The 9,485-nt window shown below is 31.6% G+C and overlaps 2 long non-coding RNA genes across 2 annotated transcripts in view; one reads left to right on the top strand and one right to left on the bottom strand.

Annotated features, from left to right (window-relative positions):
* LOC146736594 (uncharacterized) overlaps window positions 1-8,653 on the top strand; it is an 11,985-nt gene extending 3,332 nt beyond the window's left edge. The window contains exons 2-3 of the long non-coding RNA XR_014930959.1: window positions 2,772-2,851; window positions 8,516-8,653. This is a non-coding gene — a long non-coding RNA (uncharacterized LOC146736594). The remainder of the gene's footprint in view (window positions 1-2,771; window positions 2,852-8,515) is intronic.
* On the bottom strand, window positions 3,112-8,018 carry LOC146736595 (uncharacterized). Its single transcript, XR_014930958.1, has 3 exons — window positions 7,538-8,018; window positions 3,498-3,538; window positions 3,112-3,168 (listed from the first exon to the last, which is right to left on the bottom strand). It is a non-coding gene; the product is annotated as an uncharacterized LOC146736595 (long non-coding RNA).
* Window positions 8,654-9,485: the final 832 nt, after the last annotated feature.

Below are 9,485 nucleotides of genomic sequence, written 5' to 3'. Positions count from 1 at the left end.
AGTAAACAGATTTCAATTACAGTGCACATTCAAGCAATGTATTATTTGTATGCAAATTATTAGAATGAGATAAGATGCTCAGAAAGCTAATACAAACAATTCTAATGTATAGAATTAATGTAAGAAATGTATATAATATACAGAACATAGCGAAACTATTACAGCCTTGACCAATGAAAATCTAGATTAAATAACAAATGGCTGAATATAACTAACGATGTTTGTATGACAAACGTGAGAAGAAAACATGTGAAAAATGCATCAGTATGTCTAATCCAAATTTTGCACAGAAAATGCTGGCTGAAATTTAACAATTTTGACTAAAAATAAATATATATAAAAACAATTAAGTCATGATAGTTACATACAAATATAATATTCATGTTCCTCAAATAATACCAAATGTACTGTATTAATTTCAATGTCCCTTAAAGAACAAAAGTTCCTAATAAATTATAGTACAGTTAACAAGTTTCTCAATAATACTACATATACTGTATTAATCTTAATGAACCTTATAAAACAAGCCATGCATGGCACAGTGCCCGTTAGTTATCAAATTTAAGATATATAGTTTTGTTTATAGTAATATAGCTGGAATATAACCATGTCAGGAAAATAATTTTTTAACTTTAAAATGATTGACATTTGTATCTGATTGTCAAACAAGTACTTGTCCATATTGAGAGATATTGTTTTGGACAGCATTCAAAATCAGCCATTTTTAATACATGTATATATATATATATATAACATGATGTATAACGAATAATAATAAAATTTGAATATAATCAGTCAAAGCATTTAAGAGATATGGCTCTAGAAGCCCAATCATTAAAACAAAATGGCCGCCAGACAGCCATTTTGAATCCAATCTGAAAAATAAAATGACGTGTATCAGGAACCTGTAATGTCTAATGTCTAATGTATGTTATAAGCTTGAACAAAATTCATCCATAAATGCAAGAAATGCTTGATATTTGAGGATTTTTTTAGCACAAAAATAGCCACCATTCGGCCATTTTTAATAGGATCATCTAACCAATATATCTGTCTATCTATGACATGATGTATAATGAATATTTAAAATTTGAACATAATCAGTGAAGCAAGTCAGACATATGGCACTAGAACCACATTCATTAATTAAAACAAAATGGCTGCCAGTCGGCCATTTTGAATCAGATCGTGAAACAAATTGACGTGCATATGTATAATATCATGTATGATGTATGTGTGAAGTTTGATTGTGATTGGTCCAGGCATTTCTAAGATACACACGCGTCCAAACGGGGACTAATAATATTGTAGCAGGAATTGTATAAAAGTTCGCAAATAACAGTGTAGTAATTTGAGAAAATTAAAATACTACTCAGATTTGGAAAAGACAAAAAACACTTGCCCTTGCTAGTTATGACAAACAAGAATTTGATTGACATTTCAGAGAGATTGTTAAGATTCCTAAATTAGTAGATGATCAGATAAAATTGTTTGAGTTATTGTAACCGCAAGAAGACAAATTTAAGTGAAATTTAATGAATGTCTTGAAAAATGTTTATAGAACACAGATAAAAAACAAACTTGGTCAAGATCTCAAACTGGTTAAAATAAAAAATCCAAGATTGAAAAAAATTTGACATAAACTGTTTGTAGTTAGCAATGACAATATTAAAAACAATGGGACAGACATTTCCCTTAATATACATTGACCTTCATCTATGAAAGGGGCATAGAATTTGAAATATGTCCATTACAGGAGTTTGTGTTAGCAGCAACAAACATCAACTTAAACACCAAGACAAAAAGTATTTTCAAATTTCAAATCTGTTTACATAATTGCCAATGATTATCGTTAAAATTCTTATATAAACTGCGAATTATATTACAATGTATAAATTTAAAAATTGGGATTAAAATCTCAAGTTGGGGGTGCGGTTTATATTACGTATATATTGCAATCACTAAATGGGCGTGGTCATTTTTGCCCACAACACATGCACAAAACTAAAATAATACACGATACAATCTCTTGAATATAGGCGTCACTCTAATCTAGGCGTCATGGAAGAGTGAAGGCCTTACTAAAATAGGCATCATGAAATGTTGAAAAGTTACAGTCATTCAAAAAAAATGTTGTATGTAATATGCATTTATTTAACAGAAAGTATATTCTAACAAAAGTTTAAAATAAAAACAAATGCGAATGCATTGCTTAGTAGCAAATCATCACGGGACTGTAGCACAATCCAGCTATGCTGCAGCTCACAACTTACTTGTTAAGTGTTGAAGTTGTTGATTATTACTCAGTAGTGATTATAATAACGCACGAAAAATTAATTTGTTGAATTGTTATGAAATGCAAGTAAAATTCAACTTAGTTTCACCATAAGCAGATGATTTTGGTCACATGTAAATGCTCGATGCGATACGATATCCACCATGTTTTTTGAATGCACACGAGACTTTATTGACCGGATAGGTCAAGTCGCTATTTAACCAATCAAAATGCTGGATGGTGCCAATGTGGTCTAATTACCATAGCTCATTTAAATATGTTAATGACAGTTCAGCGACTTCATGGTGAACTCAACAAGGAAGAGATTTACTGTGAATGTAGTGTAAACTTTTGACTTTGATTGGGAAAACAACATGATTTTTTTTTTTAAATCAAGAAATTAGTCTGCAATTTCATTCTAAAGATTGGGACAAAAAAGCCAAACTTTTTGAGTAAAATCTGAATATAGACTCAAATTTTGTCAATTGACTTCCAGAATTATTGAAGAATATAAGAAAAAAGTGAAAAGAATTTGGGAAAGGAAGTCTGGTGGTGAAAAGTTTAACAAAATATATGGTAAATATTCTATTATTTTAGTAATTTCACATGTCTTGTTCTATTGTTCTATTTTTCTGTGATTTCTCACGCTATTCATATTTATCATTGAGAAAGAATACTTTATCTAAAACATCTGGTTGAAGTGAACAATTACCAAAGACTGCAATTACCCACTACTATTTTCTGTATATTATATATATCAGTCTTATCAATATGATTACATGGTTACTCATTAGAAATTATGTATATACAGTGCAAATATTAACATGTACTCACGTTTTTCTTCTCTCTTTTTCTCTCTGTCTCTGTCTCTGTTTCTGTCTCTGTCTTCCATACTACAAAATGCAAAACAGAAATAATAATTAATAGTTGATAATAGTTAATTGATTGACTGATAAGAATAAAATCATTTAACATTTATTATGCATTTTAGGGTTACTTTTTTGGTAAAATTAAAAAAAAAAGGTATCTTCTTTTCAATTTATGTAAATGCATTAATATTAATTGCTTTCAACACATCAGATGTTGAAAACCACCATGGGTAGTTGAAATAAATGCAAAAAAAAAAGAGTGTCAGCAGGTGATGCATTAATTCAAGAAGTTTTGATGGCAGTTCAGCAAAACAGTATTCAGAAACAATCAAAATGATCATGTATGAAATTACCTTATAACTTCTATCAATATATTTTTATATACTAATCCAATCTGAAAAACAAAATGACATGATTCAAGATCCCATAATGTTGAAGGGCAGAGTTACCTCAAGATGATGGTATGGGGACATTACTGTGTTCACCCTTGAGTGTACAGCCAACCACAGGAGTCAAAGCCAGAATCTTCCACATGGTGATCCAAATAATGTAGCTACACTTTCAGACATTTTGTACTTGATTCAAAGTTGGTAATTTAAAACCATTTAGTTTTCACTGCTAGAAGTTCACCATTTCAAAATTTGATGACATTCTTGAAGACAAAATATCATGCCTGTTTAGCACATTGGACGGACTGTCACAGCCAACACAAAGGTATAGATAACATATATAGGAGACTTGTGCAGATTTTTAAATTCACGTTATAATCTTTTGCTTCCATAAATAAAATAAAAAAGTATACAAGTACTTGTTATGATATACTGCAAATAATATGGTATTGATATTAATACCATAAGGGATTCCCCATTTGAAAACAGGGGTGGGCTAAAGGATTTTGTGATGGAAAGGGTTAAGGGTAAAGAGTCACTTAAACAAAATTACTCATTTTTAGGTTTAGATGACTACAAGCAGAATGAAAATTTAAATACAAAATTATTGTCAGTAATCACAATATTTGTAACATTGTAGTACCCCCCTTCCTCTGTCGCAGGCCAGGCACGTCTAGTAACGAATAATAATAATAACTTTATTGAAATCGTATCCACAATGGGGTATTGATAAATACAATAAAGGTAATGTATATAAAAAATAATGACAAAACAAAATTACAAATATAACTAAAACTACTAAAATACATAATAGTTAGAAAAAAGAAGATAATTTATAAAAAAAAAAACATGTATAGTAGAAAAGAAAATAGTTGTTTTTTTTGTTACGAGGCAGCTGGTAATCTTTTTTTTAAAATGTCTTCCCTCATAATAAAGCACTGGTAAATAAATTTACTTAACTCTTTTAATATTTGTTTATCTTTTTAGTTTTAGTATGTTTATAAAATTGTCATAGTCAGAGTAATTGTCATGGAGTATGTTGTGTTCGTTGAAGAGGTCATCTCTCTTTTTTGTAGTGATTGCATTGTATTAGGAAGTGTATTTCATCTTCGATCTGACCATTGTTGCATATTAAGCATTTTCTTTAGTTCAGATCAATATTTTTATGTCTTCCTATTTCTATTTGCAGTGTATTTGCACTGATTCTTAGCTTGGTCATCGCCGACCAAATAATTTTCAAAGGTGAAATCTTGTTTTATTTCTCTATAGGTTCGTAGTTTATTTTTGTGGTTTCCGCCTTTGTTATCATCATGTAGTGATTCCTTGACATTTTTTTGATATAGCAGTTGCATTTTTTCTTTAAATCTAAAGATTAGATTGTCATTGTTATCGCTGCTTTTATTCTATACGTCACTCATGTTTAATAATTTGAGTAGACGTTTAATACATGATACCCAGTTGTAGGTGCCAGTTTGTACGCATAGTCTGTAACATTCATTGACCAGTGTATTTTCCGGTTTATTAGCAATTTTCAGCCAGTATTTAAACATTTGTGTCAGGTTTGCAAAGAGCAGTGGGTAGCGACCCAGTTCCATAAGGCAACCAATGTTTGTGGCTTTACAGCCAACTTTTAGAAGAAATTTACAGAATTTCAGGTGGAGTTTTTCTGCTGGTGTTGAGCAGTTTGATAGGTTTGACAATTGTTTGATGTTATCACATGACCAAACCTCAGAGCAATAAAGCAAAATTGGTTTGACCACTGCATCAAACATCTTTAGATATATTTTTACTGGGATATTTGTTTCAGAATATAATTGCTGTTTTAGACTGAATAGAGCTTTCATTGCTCTGTTTTTTAAGTCAATTTTGGCTTTATGAAGTTTTCCTGTGGAATTAATTTTAATACCCAGATATGTATAAGAAGAAACTTTTTCAAGTTCTTTTTTATTTACATAAAATTTAAACTTGTTTAGACTTTTCCCAGATTTATTGAAAATGATAGTTTTTGATTTTGAGATGTTTATCTCTATTGCCATTTTTTGCAATAAATCTCACGCGAGTTTAATGCATTTTGTAATCCAGTGTGTGACTTTGACAGCAGTGGACGATCATCTGAGTATAAAAGACATGACAACTGACTGTCTAGTAGAGTTGGTGGGTCATTTTGTGATAGATCAATGTGTCTTTTGATGTCGTTTATGTATATATTGAATAGCAAAGGACTTAATCCATCACCTTGTCTAATACCTTTCTGGATTGGAAATTGCTTAGTTAGGCCTTTTTACTTTCACACATCCTGTGGAGTTTGAATACATTGATCTAATGATTTTGTAGAATTTTCCAGTAATGCCATTTTGGACAAGTTTAAACATAAGACCCTCATGCCATATGGAGTCGAAAGCTTTCTTTAGGTCAACGAAAAAAGCAAAAATATATTTTCCTTTGCATAAATATTTTGTAAGTAACTGGTTAAGAACAAAAATATGGTCACTTGTACTAAATTTAGGTAGGAAACCAATCTGTTCTTCAATTATAATGTTTTCCTTGTCAATGCAATCAAGGAGTCTCTGTTTTAGAACAAGTGTAAATAATTTACTCATGGTACTACAGGGTTATGCCTCTGTAATTGTTAGGGTCTGTTTTATCCCCTTTTTTATGGATTGGGCTTATTATTCCAATATTCCAACAGCTAGGAAAATGGCCACTTTCCAATATTAGGTTAAACAGTGTTTGGATTTCATTTATCAGTATGTTTCTACTTGCTTTTATCATTTCATTGGTGATTTTATCTATTCCTGGTGATTTTCCATTTTTTAGGTTGCTTATTGCCTTTTGTATTTCTAACTGTGATATTGGTTGGTCGAGATTAGTTGATTTGAGAATATTAGTTTTTAATATTTGGGTCTATTTCATTTGTAACCATGTTTTCATTCAGATTTTTAAAGTGCTGGAACATTTTTGCCCTTTCAACATAGTCACACTTGTTGTCGGCTTGGTTATTTTTAAGTTCTTTCATGAGACGCCAATATTTATTTGGGTTCACGTTATTCAGATTCTCAAGTTTACTTAATATATTACTTTTAAATTCTCTTGGTTTCTTTTTTACCAGGTTTTTAGACTTTTTTCAGGCATTTTTTTATAGCATTTGAGTCTCAGTTGTTTATTGTATGGCTCCTAGCTTAGCTTGTTTGATAGTTTGTATACATCATTTTTCATGGTGAAAAGATCCTTTGTGTACCATTTAGAATTTTTATTTTTTTGTTTCTTTTTTGTATTAGTTTTACTTTTATATTTTTTCTTTAAACTTTTACCAGCTGCCTCTAAATATATATTTGTCAATATAGCACCCGCAGTATCAATTGACTGCTTTGAAAGATTAAATATTTCTTTGTTAAATTTATTTCTAAGTGATAAAGAATCTTTACTTTGTAAAGCATTATAAAAGTTATAGTGTGAGTCCCATCCCATAAATAAGAAATATTTGATTGCTGACTGTTGTCATTAGAATGTGATACAATGTTGTTAGATATTGCATTAGTATCCAGTCTAAAAGAGATCTGACAATGATCAGATAGGGTCAGATTTAAAGGATGGATACAAAACTGGCTTATTTTGTTGTAAATAGCATGACTAACAATAGTGTAGTCCACTGTGCTGCTGCCTCTACTCTGATGGCATGTATACGAATATAACCAGGGACACGCCAGTGAACTATGGGTTGTGAAAGTTTTTACGACGCCATTTTGAAAGCCATGCACTTGGTACAAAATAGGATATATAAACTCTATGTATTATTTATTATGTATTTGGTCATTTTGAATAAGATGGCGAACGTGTCCAACAAGTACGGAGATAAAATTAGCTGCATTCGATCTCGCGGCGGCGAACTGAATTCATTATAATCATATAGGCAAAGCGGAGCTGCTAAAACTTCCCTCGTTCTGGCATACAGACAGTGTACATCTAAAGGGGTAATCATGTCTTGCCTAAATTTCAATATTTACCTTCAAAAGCATAGTGCTCAGATCAGTGCCATTGTATCTGTGATATAAAGTCATGTTGTCATCGCTCGGTACAGAGGGACATTTCATAGCTTTGTAATCCCTAATCACAGACTGTCGATAGAGGGCGCTATATATACTGGTAATTTGGTTACTAGTTCTAACGTTAGTCCCTTACATGATAGTACTTTGAACATAATAAACAATAGATGGATGGGTGGCATTAATTTCAACGATCTAAAAGTCTTTCTTCTTTGTCCGTGAATTTTGCGAGATTGCATCAACGGGGTCAAGTCAGATCTATTTATTCGGAGATAATACGCCACCAACGGTAGTAGTTATAATAATAATAACTTTATTACACAACTAAATCATCAGAGGATTTAATAAGGTAAAGATAATAACGAGACAAGAATAAACAAATGTAATAAGAATATGCGCACGTAACATTACAAATAATACGTGTCCACGGCATATTTTCTACAAAACTCACTAAACATGCATCTCCTGTGGTTGCTGGGAATAAACCTTTGATACAAGTAAATGTTAGACTTTCTTCACCTCGTCCTGAAAGCCCCCCCCCCCCTCCTCCCCGACCACATCACGGACAGTATTTGTATAAAGGAAAAATACTAATCAACATGTACGCGTTCATGATAATGCAAGCAATATAACAAGTCGAGGTATCATTTCCTGTGAAACAAGCAATCACAATGTAAAATGAAAACATCTGTCAAAATGTGGACAGGAAGTTTATTTAATGATTACTCCCAGTTATGTGTTACTGCAACTGGATCATCAGTAAGCGGCCTTTCAAATCTACATTACATATCAGAGAGACTGTGATAAAATGCTCTTTTAGTAAAAGTATTATTTAACAAAAGTGTACCTTATTATTTCCAAATTGAGAGAATTCACCAGACCAGGAGATAAATGCAAGTCTCAAACATAGAATAATCATTTGATACGTTAATGTTTTAGAACTCATGGATATGCAATTTTAAAGGCCACATACAGAGGGTAAATCTCAAGCTATATAATGACTGGTGGCACAGGAAATTTTATTTAAAATGTACTGTGAATGACAGAAAATAAACCTGTACTCACCGTTCAAGTTCAAGTAGGTAATGACTTCCAACGTTTTTATTTTGAAATAGAATATATTTGCATGTATTTAAATAAACGGCACTCATTGGCTGATTTTTCAGTCACGAAAATAAATCGTGTTTACGTCTATTTCTGTGAACCAACAATTGTTCAACTGTTTGCAAGATTTACTGGTGGTCAGGTGGTCTAAATGATTGTTTCTATTATTATGTTCACCGGAGTTTGTGTGTGTTCGAATCCTGACACCAGCCGAAAAGGAACATTAAATCAGATTTATAAACCGTACATTCTTATTTATGCTATTTTTTTTTTTAAAAGTCAACTTATTGGAACTTCAGCGACTGATAAAAATGCTAAACCGTAGAATATCTGATCGGACTTTTTTGAATATCGGACGTGTTCAATTAATTTGACGAGATTTATTTAACCGTATAGTTGAAGCGAGGAAAAAATCATATCATTTTTGGATGATCTTGGAATCAGAATCCGAACAGAAACAAAAAACCTGTTATTTAAAGTCTTCTGATTGTTTTATCAATCGTTGTTTTGTACAAATTAAATCTTGGTCACGTGATGGTTACTCTAACATCAAGTGACCACGATTTAACTAATTAGTAGCACGGCAAATTAATTTCTAATAAATTGTTTGCGTATTCTAAGTTGTCGGTGAGCTCATATTCTTGGGAGCGCGTATCTGGGCATTTTCACCGTCTGGAAATCACAACAGGTAAAAACAACAGTCGAACATTTTCAAAAAACTTCTCGTGAACTTTGTAACAAGATTACACTTACATGCGAAAAATTTTGTTCATATTTTCTTGACTTTAACCGTTTTCACCAGCGT

This window comes from Saccoglossus kowalevskii, chromosome 11, assembly GCF_978046115.1.
Source record: "Saccoglossus kowalevskii chromosome 11, keSacKowa6.1, whole genome shotgun sequence".
Taxonomy (NCBI): Eukaryota; Metazoa; Hemichordata; class Enteropneusta; family Harrimaniidae; genus Saccoglossus; species Saccoglossus kowalevskii.
Note: the sequence above shows the minus strand (reverse complement) of the source record. Positions and strands in the feature narration are given on the sequence as shown.